The sequence below is a fragment of the Danio rerio genome, chromosome 3 (assembly GCF_049306965.1).
Source record: "Danio rerio strain Tuebingen ecotype United States chromosome 3, GRCz12tu, whole genome shotgun sequence".
Classification (NCBI taxonomy): Eukaryota; Metazoa; Chordata; class Actinopteri; order Cypriniformes; family Danionidae; genus Danio; species Danio rerio.
Genome location: NC_133178.1, coordinates 66,375,001 through 66,392,500, shown reverse-complemented (window position 1 = coordinate 66,392,500; position 17,500 = coordinate 66,375,001). Strand labels below are relative to the sequence as shown.

The 17,500-nt window shown below is 37.6% G+C and overlaps 1 protein-coding gene across 2 annotated transcripts in view; it reads left to right on the top strand.

Annotated features, from left to right (window-relative positions):
• baiap2l1b (BAR/IMD domain containing adaptor protein 2 like 1b) overlaps positions 1–17,500 on the top strand; it is a 99,238-nt gene that overhangs the window by 11,439 nt on the left and 70,299 nt on the right.

Below are 17,500 nucleotides of genomic sequence, written 5' to 3'. Positions count from 1 at the left end.
GTAGTTAATTAATAGCACTTACAGTCGAATATGTATAAGCCGAAGTATATTCAGTGTGTTAATAACTTCAGTGGTATGAAGCCTTTATGAATAATTATGCAAAAATATCGCATCTGACATGCTTCACGCTGGATGTTTTTAGTACTATTGATGTGGACCTTGGCTTCCTCAAATCCACCATCCACTCGCTGCTGTTAGCCAGTAGTTTTGGGGTGCTTGATCCCAGTGCAGGATTGCTAAATGCAAGTCAGTGGTCTATTGATGATTCAATCACATTATCATTAAGCACGAGCTGTGCATGTAAACATCACTACTGTGGGCTCGATAAGTACACTAGAGACTGATGCTGCAATCTGGGGTCTATAACGCGTTTAAAACCTGACTCTTATGCTAGAAATGCTGTTTGAATCCCCATCTGAGACAGTAAAACCAGTGCTGTGATGCGTATATTAGCAGTGGGAGATGAATCAAAAATAACTGATGCATCATGATTCTTTCTCTAACGACTCTCAAAAGTGATTCAGAATCGCAATTGTTCAGTATATGTGCAAACTGTTCAGAAGACGAGAGGCTTCGCTATTCACAGCGCTGTTTTCCACTGTGCTCTTCACTTAACCTTCCATTTCATGCTTAGAAAAAATAAATAAACAGCTGATTTCATTTCCATCCCTCTCATTATCTAATCAGACTGCCAAGAGAAAAACACAAATAGATTAAAAATGTGAAAATGAGCAGCCACCGCTGAAACTGTAATAGCATATATTGGCAAAGCATAGTTCGCTGAGCTTCTCCCAGCCAGCACACGGGCACACACACCCAATCCCTGCACTACAATCGGTGTGTGTGACCTTGCAATGTCAGTCTCCAAAATCTGCAGTTGTGAGATGATATTTAATATAACGTGTATATTAGGAGCGGGAATCTTCCAAAACCTTTCTAAACTTGTTTCCTATTTGTTGTTTTTTATGCTGTATATCTTTATATTTTAACCACAATTATCCATGTTTCAGTATATTGTCTGTATCTGTATGACATTACTGACATCTTAAAATATATATATATATATTATTTAAAAAACTATTCTAAATGAAATGGCTAAAAAGCCAGATAAAGAGAAATTATGAACAAACTTTATCCATAAAAAGAACATAATTTTTATTTATAATAGCAAGACAATGTTATATATATATATATATATATATATATATATATATATATATATATATATATATATATATATTCAATATTATTAACCCTTTTGTAAAATTATAATTATTTTTTTAAATATTTCCCAAGTTTTCGACAAGTTTCAATAGGTTAACTAATTTTTAATAACACGTTTTTTTTTAGTATTTGCCAGGACAACTGTAAAATATATTTTAATAGGCCTAGTTATTTTAGTTACAACCCACCCTGTCTGGCTTCTTTTGACCCAAACGACCCAATCCATGTGACCAAATCAAATGACTTAAGCGACTCAACCCAAGCGACCCAATCCTTGGGTCCCAACCCGAGCGGCTCAACCTGAGCAGCTCAACCCGAGCGACCTAAACCATGCAACTCAACCTAAGTGCCCCCGTCCATGTGACCAAATCAAATGACTTAAGCAACTCAACCCAAGCAACCCAATCCTTGGGTCCCAACCCGAGCGGCTCAACCCGAGTGACCAAATCAAATGACTATAGCGACTCAACCCAAGCAACCCAATCCTTGGGTCCCAACCCGAGCGACCTAATCCATGCAACCCAACCTAAGTGCCCAAGTCCATGCGACTCAATCAAATGACTCGTGCGACTCAACCCAAGCGACCCAATCCATGTGTCCCAACCCGAGCAACTCAACCCGAGCGACCCAAGCAACTCAATCCATGCAACCCAACCCAAGCGACTCAGTCCATGCGACTCAATCACGTGACTCAAGCGACGACTCAACCTGAGCAATCCGATCCATGCGTCCCAACCCGAGCGACTCAACCTAAGCGATCCAATCCAACCTATGCAACCTAATCCATGCGATTCAATCAAATGACCTCAACCTGGGGTGCGTTTCCCAAAACCATCAATAGCCAACTAAGGTCGCAAATTCTGTCGTTACAAACAAAGTTTGTAGATTTGGCTTTTCCCAAATCCATCGCTCCAACTTACATTTGCAAACTGCATCGCAAGCTTGAGCACTCGCAACTACAGCTCTGGAGCTGTAGTTAGAAACGGGCTGTTTCTCAAAATGTGTTCTTCAGCGGTCTTGCATCCTCATGTTCTCGTGTACAGTCATCATCAGCTGCCAAAGTTCAGTTCCAATACTCAAGACCGCAAGAACAGAGGATGCGTGAAACTTCCCGGATGTGTTCTTGATTTCTAGGACGCACCGATGCAGACTTGAGCACCGAACTCACTCTGGAAGTCCCAGAAGTGCGCCGCATTTTATATCTATTCAGAATTAAAGTTCAGAGATATAACTTATTTACCTCAGGAGTTTCTCTAAATGAAACGGTGAATATAAACATCACCATGGACATCTAAATAAAGGATATCGATGCTGAAACGATACATTGTGCAGACCTGGCTTTGGCCTTTCTTTTCTTCCCCTCTCAGTATTGATGACCTTTTCTTGACCTTTTCCTTTGAGGACCGTAACATTTGGACGTTGCTTTAGTGGTTGTAAACACAATGGCCTCCCTATCCTGTGGCGATAAGAGGTGAAACTTGCTTCTGCAGGGCCAGATAATGTCCTGAGCTGAAACCCGAGCGCGTTCAGGCAGATGAGCTGACATCTGATAGTCTTGAGAGGCACGGACGGATTGACACCGTGAGGTCGAGTGTCCCACAGACGGAGAGGCTTCTATTATCTCATTATTTGACCAGTCCCACCGAGGACTGACATTCATTCTTATACGTAGGCATGAGGCCATAACCGGTTTCAAGGTTGACCATCGTTTTAAAACCACTGAAATTGCACCGTTCCAAATGATGTTGAACAGATTCAGGAATTTCTCACAGTATTTCCTCTAATATTATTTCTTTTGGAGAAAGTCTTATTTGTTTTATTTCGGCTAGAATAAAAGCAGTTCTTAATTGTTTTAAAGCCATTTTAAGCTCAATATTATCAGCAATATTAGTGTTGGATTGTCTCCAGAACAAACCACTGTTATACAATGACTTGCCTAATTACCCTAACTTTACCCTAATTACCCTAGTGAAGCCTTTACATGTCACTTTAAGCTGAACACTAGTGTCTTGAAGAAGATCTAGTCTAATATTATTTGCGCTGTCTCTGTGTGTAGGAGCGTGAGTGTGTGAAGCATCAGATTACAGCGGTGTGAGATCAGTGAAATACCTGCGTGTGTGTTCTGATGGAGGTGTGCTGGTACTGTGAAATGCTGCTGAGTAATGCATGAGTGAATGAGCATTCCCGCTCCTCCGCTTGAATAAAGAAGAGCTGCTTTTACTCCAGATCTATGAGCGATAAGTCGACATGAAATCACATTTGCGATTTAGCAAAAGAAGATAGTGTGAAGAATGCGGAAAACCTGTAACCATCTGCTTCCATTGTCGGAAAAACAAACACTATGGAAGAGGAATGTTGAAAGCCTGACACCACCAGTGACTTCCATAGTATTTGTTTTTCCTAATATGGAAGTCATGAATTTAACATTCTGCAAAGTATCTTCTTTTTGTGTAACAAAAGAGGCAACTCTTAAAGGTTTAAAGGCAAGGGTGAGTAATTGATGCCAGAAATGTTTTTATTTTCGGTGAACTCATTCATTCATTCATTTTCTTGTCGGCTTAGTCCCTTTATTAATCCGGGGTCGCCACAGCGGAATGAACCGCCAACTTATCTAGCAAGTTTTTACACAGCGGATGCCCTTCCAGCCGCAACCCACCTCTGGGAAACATCCACACACACTCATACACCACAGACAATTTAGCCTACCCAATTCACCTGCAGCATGTAGCACACAGAAATGACAACTGAGCCGAGGCTCGAACCAGCGACCCTCTTGCTGTGAGGCGACAGCACTACCTACTGCGCCACTGCCTTGGCCATTTTGGGTGAACTGTCCCTTTAAATGAGTAAGATGCATTTCGTTTTACACACAGTGAGTGTTAAGCATTCCTCCATTATCTGAACATTCCTCGTGTTATCTCGAACAAATGAGAGTGTGGTGTAACCCAAGATCCACATTGACTATCCAAAATATTCATTCTCCTGAATGACGAGCTTATTTTACTGGCTGTGCTTGTACATCCCAGTAGATCAGCAGTTACTGAAATACTCAGAGCAGCCCGTCTTGCAACAAAAACCAAAGTCACTTAAATCCCCTTTCTCCCCCATTCTGATGCTCGCTCTGAACTGCAGCAGATCCTCTTGATCATGTGTACATGCCTAAATGCATTGAGCTGCAGCCATGTGATTGGCTGATTAAACCTTTGCGATATTGAGCAGTTGGACAGGTGTACCTAATAAAGTGGCCGGTGAGTGTATATGATGCTTGTAAAGTGCTGGAAAAGTTAAAACATGCAGCTAAAAAAGTGCTTAAATTTGACTTTGGAAAAAGTGTACGGCTGTTTCCTAGTAATGCCAGTGTTCATATCCGTCTAGTCTTTGCTGTAACCCATCTGACCGCTGTGGGTTTTCCCCCTCGCTCTCTTTCCCCCTCAGGACAAAACCTGTTTGCGGAAACCTGGTTTCTCTTGCTGATCTCCTGTGTTTAGTACAGTAACTCTGTCAGCCTCTATACACAGAAGTGAATTTGCACTTTTTTCCCCCGTCTGTGAAGACTCTGAATTCCCCCATGGCTTTTTGAGAGTGCAAAAACTGCCTGGAGCATTGTGATTTTACCCTGCACTTTCATGCAAAACAGGCTTTATCCTTCCTTGTATCGCTGCGCTTCATGATCGCACTGTTCTGATGATCATAAACATAAAGGCTTTAATGCACCATTAATCCTGGAGCTGATTTTACATAACTGGTGTTTTTTCTTCCACTAATAAACAGGGTTTAAACAGGTGCTGGAAAATACTTGCATTTTAATCTCGTTTTCTAAAGTGCTTAGAGTTTGGATAACCTCCTTTGAAACTTGTGACATATGAACATAAACATATGTACACTACCTGACGAAAGTCTTGTGGCCTATTCAAGTTTTAGGAACAACAAATAAGAGCTTTCTTTAATAGCTGACTTTTCTAGTTGATGATTTGGTACCAGAAGTGTCTACAATGAAAGGCAAAGGCCTCTAGATTTTGCTTATTTGAGCACTGTAAATAACAAAATAACATTTGTAAATAAATCATGAAAGAATAAAGTTACGTTAAAACTAAGCACACCATTGTTTTTCTTGTGAAAATCCCAATAAGTTTGATGTGTCACATGACCCTCTTCCTATTGAAAAAAAACAAAAGTTGGATCCAAGATGGCTGACTTTAAAATGGCCACCATGGTCACCACCCATATTAACCATAGATATATACACTAGATATCGCATAGGGACCCTGAGCATGCGTCATTAGCGCCGCCATGTTTGTACAGTGCTCCCAGGACAAATGTCATTCAAGTGCACTAGTCAAGACAGTGTTATTACGTGAAGATGCGGGACTTTAGCGCTGCAAACAAACGAGCAAACAAAGAAAACAAAGCACAAAGGTAGAACATTTTATAGGTAATATTAAGTTTTTCTTTCTGTTTTTGTATGTTCTGAACTTTTGTGCTAATCAGGTAACGTTATTGATGATAACAGTCTCTTACTGCATTCACCATACGGCAAAGCAGCTCCAACTCGCACTAAACACTCGGCTTATGCTAGTTTTGTTGAATAAAATCAGCAAACAATGCAAAAGAAATATGACAACGAGATGCTGCGCTGCCAGAAACTTGTATTATTGTCGGCTAACGTTAGTGAAAGTGTCGTTCGGGGGATTCATTCACAAACGAATCGCTCTCTCCGTCAGTATGAGCAGTGAAAGCAGGAGAGGAGCTGTGTTTCAGGACATGATTAGATCAAATTTAACAGGGAGGGTGAATAGTACATTTCTGTACAACAAACACAAGCTTTTTGTCAGGAATGCCCGTGCGGTCACTGATCCATCAATGTAGAAAAGTGATGTAAAATTATAATTTTCGTAATAAGAAAAAAAAAATTACATACTAACATCCAGGAAAACCCCCGATCATAGATATATGTGTATATGTGTATATCTCTGGCTTTGAATGGCCACAGTCCTCCACTGTACCTTGGTCCCGCATTCATTTCAAAGGAGCGCTACCCTGTACCAAGATGGCGGCGCTATCGACGCATTCCGTCCAATAGACAACAAAAGGCCAGGCGACATCTAATGTATATATCTATGCATATTAACAAGTTTGCCCCCTCACATAAGCTAATGTGCCACAAACAGGACGTTAATATCACCAAACATTCCCATTTTATTAAGGAGCATCCAAATAAATGGCCCACTCTGTAGTTTAGTATAGGGCACTGTAACAAATAACATTTAATATAATGTAATAAAATACATGTATGTGCATACAGTATATGTGAGGTGCTGGAAACCTTGAAAGCGGACATGAAAAGTGCTTAAATTTGACTTTGGAAAAGGTGTAAGAATCCTGAATAAAGTGCGAGATTTACAGCGCACACAGTGAATTTCTCATCTCATCATTAAAAAGATCATTCACCCAGAAATGAGCATTTACTCACAATTCAATTCTCATTCAAGCTGTTTCAAACCTATCCGAGTTTCTTTCTTCTGTTGAGAAAAGCAGAAACCACCTGTAATTATTGACTTCAACAACAATATTTGTATTTCTTACTATGGAAGTAAGGGTGTCACGATTTCGATTTTAATCGAAAATCGATCGAAATTTCGGATCGATTGTAGTGAGAAAACATAACAATGCAACAAACTAACGACCCAGGCTATATCACAGTGTATTATGATCGTGTAATAGCCATATATACGGCTATATGAAGAGAGAATGATGAGCAGGGCGAGATGTCATTCTTACCGGTAAATGCGAAAGTGAAAGCATGCTGAAATATTACAGAGAGCTGTTTATCCAGCCTGATCTCGGTTTATCCGTCAGGAAAATTAACCGAAATTACTATCTGTTAATTTTTCCATATTTTAATCGTATAATATGTTGTATTAGGCCTGTCCAAGGCTGCAATTATTTCATCATAAATACAAATTATGAAATGTTGCACTATAAAATAACTGTTCAAAAGTAGTTTATCATTTAATTTATTCATTTATTCCAGTGATTTTAAAGATGAAATTTCAGCTTCATTACTCCAGTCACATGATCCTTCAGAAATCACTAATATTAATCATTATTATATTTATTAATGGAATTAGTAATAAAAGCAATAATGTCTGGAGTAATTATTTTATTTGAAACTACATACAATAACAAAGTAGTTATTTAAAATTTAGATAAATATTTAACAATTTAACATTTTTTACATTTAATAAATGTAGCCTTGATGAACTGAAGAAGTTTTCTTAAAAACATTTTAATAAATTACTGTAAATATATATACAGTGGAAGTCAGAATTATTAGCCCCCTTTGTTGTTTTTTTCTTTTTAAAATATTTCCTAAATGATGTTTAAGAGAGCAAGGAAATGTTGATAGTATGTCTGATAATATTTTTTCCTCTGAACAAAGTCTTATTTGTATTATTTTGGCTAGAATAAAAGCAGTTCTAAATTTTTTATGAACTATTTTAAGGTCAAATTTATTAGCCCCTTAGGCTAATTGTTTTTCAGACTGTCTCCAGAACAAACCATCGTTATACAATAACTTGCCTAATTACCCTAGCCTGTCTGGTTAACCTAATTAACCTAGTTAAGACTGCTTCAATCTTTTACTTTCACACTAGTACTTAGTCATTTTAGCGAACACCTCAGATGCTGTTGGCTGGTTCCTGTTGGTTGTGCACCATTTTTTACCGACGCCATTATAACGACACAGATCACTGCCTATTCACAAGAAAAAGTGATTGACAGGTGGTAATTATGTGTGTATCTTACCTTTATTCATTTACTGTGATTTGTTTATGGGTAAAACAAAGACCATGCAGGTCAGGTAGTTTAAACTGTAGGCTACAAATAATTAATTGGTCATTAATTAATTAATTATTCATAATCGAAAATCGAATCGAATCGTGACTTAAGAATCGAAAATGTAATCGAATCGAGAATTTGGAGAATCGTGACACCCCTATATGGAAGTCAATGGTTACAGCTGTCCTGCATCCTCCAACATATAGTGTTCAACAGAAGAAAGAAACTCCTCGAGGTTTGCAGCAAGTAAAGGGTGCGTGAGTGAACGGGGACTTTTGGTTTTCCTGTGAACTATCCCTTTAGGTTTTCTCGTCGTGTGAATGTCAGCAGACGTGTGTGCCTGCATGACGTGGTTTTCTGTTTGTTTAGTGAGGTAATGCTGATGATGGCGCAGATATTTCTCCTCCAGTGTTTAGTTCAGCGGTGTCCTGAACTCGTGTTGTTTTTTTTCAGGAAGAGCAAACAAACAAACAAAGCAGGAGCGAAGATGCAAATCAGCCCGTGTGTTTCTGGAGGGCGTTCGTTTTAAAGCCTGGAGATCGGCACGCTCTTGTTTTGTTTTTTTCTAATGTTTTAACATACTGGAGTAGGGCTCCTTTTAGAAAATATCTAATAATGAATATTAGATATGACCATTTACATATATATTTTGTATATAGATATATATATGCATGCGCATATTTACATATACTAGCACATCCAAAATAAAAGCTTGCATTTACATGTGTGTACTTTGCACACTTTTTGTTTATATATAGTTATTTTGGTTTTGTATTTTGTGTTTTACTTCATATTTTGCACACTTTTTGTTTATATATAGTTATTTTGGTTTTGTATTTTGTGTGTTACTTCATATTTTGCACACTTTTTGTTTATATATAGTTATTTTGGTTTTGTATTTTGTGTTTTACTTCATATTTTGCACACTTTTTGTTTATATATAGTTATTTTGGTTTTGTATTTTGTGTTTTACTTCATATTTTGCACACTTTTTGTTTATATATAGTTATTTTGGTTTTATATTTTGTGTTTTACTTCATATTTTGCACACTTTTTGTTTATATATAGTTATTTTGGTTTTATATTTTGTGTGTTACTTCATATTTTGCACACTTTTTGTTTATATATAGTTATTTTGGTTTTATATTTTGTGTTTTACTTCATATTTTGCACACTTTTTGTTTATATATAGTTATTTTGGTTTTGTATTTTGTGTTTTACTTCATATTTTGCACACTTTTTGTTTATATATATAGTTATTTTGGTTTTGTATTTTGTGTTTTACTTCATATTTTGCACACTTTTTGTTTATATATAGTTATTTTGGTTTTGTATTTTGTGTTTTACTTCATATTTTGCACACTTTTTGTTTATATATAGTTATTTTGGTTTTGTATTTTGTGTGTTACTTCATATTTTGCACACTTTTTGTTTATATATAGTTATTTTGGTTTTGTATTTTGTGTTTTACTTCATATTTTGCACACTTTTTGTTTATATATAGTTATTTTGGTTTTGTATTTTGTGTTTTACTTCATATTTTGCACACTTTTTGTTTATATATATAGTTATTTTGGTTTTGTATTTTGTGTTTTACTTCATATTTTCCCAGTGTCACGCTGCTCTAGACTGGTTTGCATTCATCATGTTTGCTCTCCGCCTGATTTACTGCTCTCATATATCCACCCTTTGTGTAAAACACTTACCGTACCGTCCATGCTAAAGCATGAGTTCAGCCACAGATGAAAGCCATTGTTTACTCATGTCTATTTTAAACCCATGTGGAGGCGGAGCATATTAGGCCACGCCCACTGTGGGGCAAACAACACCCTCCATTGACTTTCTATTGTGGGAAGCTGGCTTCTTGTCATTTCTGACTTGTAACAAAACAAACTAAGGACTGCAGATATTGATTGTTTTACCAATCAAATAATCCGATTTTGTTCTTTTGGAGAAATAAGAATATTTCCAAATAAAAAGAGTAGTGTTCATTTAAAACCCAGCACACGCAGATGTTCTAGTTGTCCCGCTTATGTTGTTCCAGTTATTCATGAGATTTATTCCGACTATATATCTCACTTCACACTGCACACTATTACAAATGCTCATAAGTCACTTTTTCCAGTTTTAAAGCTTTAAAGTTGTTTTAAAAAAAAAGACTAAGATCCCATAATGCAATTCAAAAGCAGAAATAAACTGGGAAAGATAAAAACTTTAATCACAAACAACCAAAGTCTATATAGTTAACGAAAACGAACGAAAAAGCGAAAACTAAACTGTAAAATAATTGTCGTAAACTGAAACAAAAATAAAAACGAGATTTAAAAAAAAAAAAAAAAAAGTAAAACTGACTGAAGCTGTATTGTTTACATACAAAACTAACTGAAACTGACTAAAATTATAGCAAAAACCTCCTTCGTTTTCATATTTGTAAATGTATTTAATACACAATCTTACTGTAAGCCTTTTAGAAGTAAATATAATCCGCGCTGCAGGCGTTTGTGTTTGACCCTTTCGCACCTCAGAGTCTCCTGCTGCCGTTGGGCAGATCGAGCCGGTTCGCCTCCAGTCATCCTCTCTGTTGCTCCCGCGACAAAAACAGCGAGTGGACATGACAGCAGCACGGTGACAGCATTAAATACAGACACTTTAAACTATTACTTTAACACGTTTGTGTCCAATAATGGGTTTTATTTCTGTATCGCGATCTCAAACGAATCTTTTTAACCGGATCTTCTAAGTGAACCGGTTGAGCTAGTTCACCAAATCGAACTGAATCATTTAAAACGATTCGCGTCTCCAGTAAGCACTTATCCACAAACTACTTACTTTTTAACAAGCCTTATACCCCCCTCTGACTCTAAATAATCCAATATATACACTCATTCAGTTATTAGAACAGTGACAATACACGGTGAACCGATAAAACTGCGCATGCGTGATTCAGTGAACCAAACACAAACAGTACATGACAGCCTGATGTGAGTGAACTAAACTTGAACAACTGCAGCGCGGGTAAATCGAGGGCTTAAATGAGAGGATCTGGTGAAAAACGTAAGTTTATTTCATAACAGACAATCGTAATGGAAATTAAATAAGCGAATCATGATTCAGTTGAGTTGCAGAACTTTACTGTAAGACATTTTTCAGATCATGATGATGTTTTAACTGACTGAAATGACTATTGCTGACTACATAATGTTGAGTCCTAACATCCACGTTAGAAATCTGAATTTCCCATCACTACTGTGTATCTAACCTCAGAGCAGCCTTGCACTCATATTGTACTTAGGGCTGCAGTTGTGGGCTGCTGTATTTGAGTTTGAGGATGGGTAGATGGTTGTGGTAGATGACAGTGTTCATGTGTTCTCTAAATACAGGTTTCAGAAAATGTATGACTGCATTTTTATTTAGAATAATGTTATAAATTTTTATAATAATATTTTATTTATAATATACAGTTGAAGTCAGAATTATTAGCGCCCCTGTTTATTTTTTTCCCCAATTTCTGTTTAATGGAGGGAAGATTGTTTCAGCACATTGCTAAATACAATAGTTTTAGAAACTTATTTCTAATAACTGATTTATTTTCTCTTTGCCATGATGACAGTAAATAATATTAGAATAGATGTTTTTCAAGACACTTCTATACAGCTTAAAGTGACATTTAAAGGCTTAACTAGGGTAATTAGGGTAACTAGGCAGGTTAGGGTAATTAGGCAAGTTATGGTTTGTTCTGTAGACTATTGAAAAAGAATTAGCTTAAAGGGGCTAATAATATTGTCCCAAAAATGTTTTTTAAAAAATTAATAACTGTTTTTTTTATTCTAGCCGAAGTAAAACAAACAAGACTTTTTCCAGAAGAAAAAATATTATCAGACATACTGTGAATATTTCCTTGCTCTGTCAAACATCATTTGGGAAATATTTAAAAAAGAAGAAGAAAAATCAAAAGGGGGCTAATAATTCTGACTTCAACTGTATATTATAATATTTATACAATAATTATTCTGAGAATTTTTAACTTTGCACCTAACAAATATCCTCATTTAGAAAAACAAAACTAAAACTAATTCATTTCAAAATAAAGAAACTAATAAAAACCAGGACATCTGCCTCTAAAACTAATTAAAACAAACTGAATTTAAAAACAAAAAGTCAAAACCAAATAGAAAAAATATACTAATGAAAAATCCAAAGCTATTATAACCTTGCAAACTACAGAAAACTGCTAATTTGAGGATATTTTCTACAGTGCAGCTACTGAAGCATGAGGTCCGTCTCTTAAATCAACACTTGCAGCACATTAAATTCCCATCCAAATCAAGCGTTTGCCAGATATTGCGCCTCTATAGGCATCGTTCAAACGTCAAGCCCCGACCCGAAAAAAGTACATTATGTGCCGTACAATATAAACCAGCGAGTGCCACGAGGAACTCCATCTCTTGAGCTGTAATCTGCAGTTCACAGCTTGTTAACTTTCAGCTTCTCCTGATAAAGGTGAAGTGGAGGCTGCTGAAATGTGGCCAGAGTTTGTATCGGAAAATAAACCCCCTCTGAGCCAGATAGGAGGGAATTACTGCAGTTTGCACATTAAATCTCCACTTCCAATTCAGCGGTTTACTGATAACACAAAACAATGGGTAAAAGTGGGGGTGCAGCGCTGCACAGAATTCATGCTTCCATTGAATGCAGGGATGTTTTTTTCTGCCACCGATGCAGCGGCCACTTTATTAGGTACACCTGTTTAACTGCGCATTAACGCAAATTTCTAATCAGCCAATCACATGGCAGCAGCTCAATGCATTTAGGCATGTAGACATGGTCAAGACGATATGCGAGCATCAGAATGGGGAGGAAAGAGGATTTAAGTGACTGAACGTGGCATGGTTGAGTATTTCAGAAACTGCTGATCTATTGGGATTTTCACGCACAACCATCTCTAGGGTTTACAGAGAATGCTTCAGCAAAGAGGAAATATCCAGTGAGCGGCAGTTCTGTGGGCGCAATTGCCTTGTTGATGGTCAGAGGAGAATGGCCAGACTGGTTCCAGCTGATAGAAAGGCAACAGTAACTCAAATAAGCACTCGTTACAACCGAGCTCTGCCGAAGAGCATCTCTGAACACACAACACGTCCAACCTTGAGGCGGATGGGCTACAGCAGCAGAAGAACACACCGGGTGCCGCTCCTGTCAGCTAAGAACAGGAAACTGAGGCTACAATTCACACAGGCTACTCTCAGCTTAAATCTGTATAGGCCTGTTCACATATTGCGTCCAAAACCACGTTGAAAACGCGATGCGCGCTTCTTCCTTCAGCAATTTAAATGCGTTTCTGAACTCGCAATCCTCGCCGTTTGTCTTTGCCATGGCCACCATCAGCAGTTCCTCACACACACGCGGTCAGTTTTCAAAATAGTTCAGCTTTGGCCACTGTGTGGATTAGGGCTGGCCCTAAAGAGCATGTGATATATCGATGCTTATGCTACACTGTAAGAAATGCAGGCTTCCACACAATTCCTTCATGCTTTCCCAACACTAATCAACTAATCTTAATAGTTCTTATTAATTTAAGCGGATTCAACATAAAACAATTAGGCCGTCCCAAAAACAACTTACAAATTACTAGGCAAAAGTAATTAAGTGTCTATAGCTTTATTTAAATAAAGTATATAGCTTTACTTTTTTAAGTGTATATTGGCTTTAAAAATGATTTAAAAATAGGCAATAAAACATTATATGTTTTATATATTATATATATATATATATATATATATATATATATATATATATATATATATATATATATATATATATATATATATTTTATATATATATATATATATATATATATATATATATATATATATATATATATATATATATATATTATATTATATTATATATATATATATAATATATATATATATATATATATATATATATATATATATATATATATATATATATATATATATATATATATATATTATATCGCAAGAAATATCACTTTAACACTTGTTTCCGAGTATTGGGCCTTGCTTTGTGTGCTGGATTATCTGAAACGCGTCACAGCACTCACAGACTGTTGCTCTTGTGTCGGTCTGATTGCTTCTATTGTTCTTTTCTTTTGTAAAACACTTTGAATGAAGGTCTGGTAAAGAAACGTAAACAAATATATCATGTACTGTATGTGTGTCGACTTCTGTCCTGTGCTTAACGCTGTTCAAACAACACTGAAGAAGAGTAAAGGTCGCCAGAACGGCCTGCTAAAAAGATTTCTTTGTGCGTGTGCGTGTGTGTGCTGGTGTTTGTTTTGTTTCTACACTGTAAAAAATATCCAGAAATGAGCCGTTTTCTCTATTTTGCGAGTCACGTTTTTATTTATTTCTGCTTTTGAGTTGCATTATGGGATTTTGATCAATCTTCCAACCACTCTTAAACTTAAAGTTAGAAAAAGTGGGTATTATTGTAATTTGTAATGGTTTGCAGTGCCATATCGTGTGTGTTGCTGTTGTATATTACGCTACAAACATCTTGTAATAACCTGCCAGTGTATTTTCTGCCGTTTTACACACGTAACTCTCTAGATATTATATTTCAAACAACAAAAATGTCAATAAAAGTCACGCTGTTAAACTAGAGCTGAATTTATCATCAAAAGTGAACAGATAAGTTGGATGGCATTCGACCCAGATTTTCAACCTTGCACACTGGATAAGAGATTTAAGCAGTGGGTTTGGAGAGGAATCGCATCATTCAGTTCAGTGACCTCTAACAGACATTTCATGAGTTATCAGACCTTATCAGATACATTCGGCTTTGACAAGCAGGATTTTTACAGATACTTGCAAGTTGGAGATGAATAAAAAACAAACAATACATTTAAGGCAGATTATAATTCATGGGAGTATGCTTAACCCAAGGGTGTCCAAACTCGGTCATGGAGGGCTGGTACCCTCTATAGTTTAGTTCCAGCTTCCTTCAACACACTTGCTTGGAAGTTTAATGCTGTGTTCACACCAGGCGCGGATAAATCACGCTATTCACGCGTAAACAGCCGCGTGAACATTTGAGTTTACTCGCTTCATTCGCATGTCAAATTCAGTTCAGAACAGACGCGGATTCGCGTGATGGGCAGGGCTTCTGTCTGCCCGAAGACTCTAGCTTCATAGCTAAATGGCTAACATGGATTTTATGAAGAAAATAACAGTTTATGTGCTTTATGAAGGCTGAAAAACAGCGTCGATACGTTTAGGGTCGTGTCTGAATCAACAACATCCTTTCAGAGGTGCATCCAGCTCTGTGAGCTCATAAACTCCTCCAGAAACTGAACCTGTATGACGGAGGCTTTCAGCTGTGATTCTGAATGAGCCAAGCCCAATTTGATGAACTGTTGTCGGTGAAGGATTTCCCTTGGAACACCGACAACAGGTTCTACGTCACAATCACGCCCCCACAAGAGCAAGCTTCTGATTGGTTAACGCGGCGCGAATGTACTCTGAAGTTCAGATTTTCGAAATCAAGAGATTCGCGCGAAACGCTCGTTAAGCGCGTCAAACGCTCAATTCGCCCGGCGCCATTCGCGTAATGTGCGTCATTCGCGTGTATCGCGCCGCAGGATGTCTATTCGCACGTTTGCATTGACTTAACATGTAAATCAGTCGCGCTTGACTCGTGTTCCGTGTCTGGTGTGAACGCAGCATTAGAATACCTAGAAACTGCTTAATTAGCTGGTTCAGCTGTGGTTAATTGGGGTTGCAACTAGGGCTGGGCGTTTTGGCAAAAAAAAAAAAAAAAAATCTAGGTTTTTTATAAAGGTTGACAGATTCACGATTTCGATTTCAATTTTTTTTATTGTGTTACTAGTCTTCTCAAAACATTACAACTACATGACTGAAGTAACATTCTCTTTAAAAGTAACTTGAAAACCCATCTGGTTAAGGAACAGTGTATTTTTAATGGCCATGCCGTACATAATTCGGTCAAGGTGTAAATAAATGTACAACAAATTCACGAGTTAAATAGCGTTGCAGAAGATTTGAATAAGAAATATTTGTGTAAATATTGCAGTTGCTGGAATACAGAGGTATTTTTGCAAGTTTTGCTGAGCCTAGGAAAGATTGGCTGTCAGCTCGACTTTGTCTTCTGATTGAATGTCAGGTTGTAAAGTTGCTGCTTATCTTCTTAAAAAGATCCAGTGGAAGAAAAGAACTGTACATGGAAACTGTAAAGCCTAATTTAACCCAATGTGTGAAGATGTGGACGTATAGCAGGAGCAAATACAAGCACCAGATGTGTGTCTAATATAAAATAATATATTAAATCTATTTTTCTTTTTCCCCCTTTTAAATATCGATCATTTGATGCGCTTTGCTCCACTCAATGCTGCCTGATCTGTCTGGTTTTCAACTAGGTCCTCTAAATGACGTCATGGGGGCGGCTACTTTCACTTTCACTGCTGCAGGCTCTCACCTCTGCTCGTGTTCAAACCAAAAGACCGGTGCGGTTTTTCACATGGCAGGCTTTTACGTCCGTCATACATGTTGAGATCGAGTTTATCGACTTGATGAGGGAATATGTCTTGACAATCCACACAGACGTGACTCAGACTAATGCAACAAGTAAAATCCTACATGACTTTAACAGGCAGTCAAGCAGGTCGCACACTAGAAGCGCCGCGAAACGGCGCGCAAATGAAAGTTTAAACTATCACACACCAAATGCGCACATTTGCATGATATTTAACATGAAACTAATCAGATGGCGCTCTGTGGCTGAAATATGACCTGTGTCCTGAATCGTGGCTGGGCGGCGCCAGTGTGTGTATAGAAACCAGTTTAGAATTCTAAAATCCATGGCGCTGCGTGGTGCTACGCGGCTCGTCGCCGAGAGGCGCTTCTGGTGTGCTTCCTGCTTCATACAGAGAGTGAACCAAAGCGCATTGGTGCCATTATAATGTATTAAATATTTATTTTTTAAAAATCGCGATTTCTCGATTTGATTAAAAATTAAATCGTCTTAAATTCGAATTAATCGAAAAAATCTGAAAAATCGCCCAGCCCTAGTTGCAACTAAAATATGCAGGACACCGGCCCTCCAGGACCGAGTTTGGGCACCCCTGGCTTAACCAGTCCACATTTGTTGTGTGAACTTGGAGAAGGCATTCGATCGTGTCCCTTGTGGCATTCTGTGGAAGCTGCTCTGGGAGTATGGTTAACTTTACATCTGAATCTCCATCTGTCAGTGATCGTCATCTTCGTGTCATGATCAGTTCCGTGATCCCCCGCACTCCGCTAGTATCTGAAGGGAAAGGCACGCTCACGTTTTACCCGATCCAGCACTTCACATGTGGTCATGTACCGTATCTGCGTTGACGCGTTCAAGCAAGAGATTCAAACCCAACACAATTCATTTATTCAACTCCGAGTCGATTATT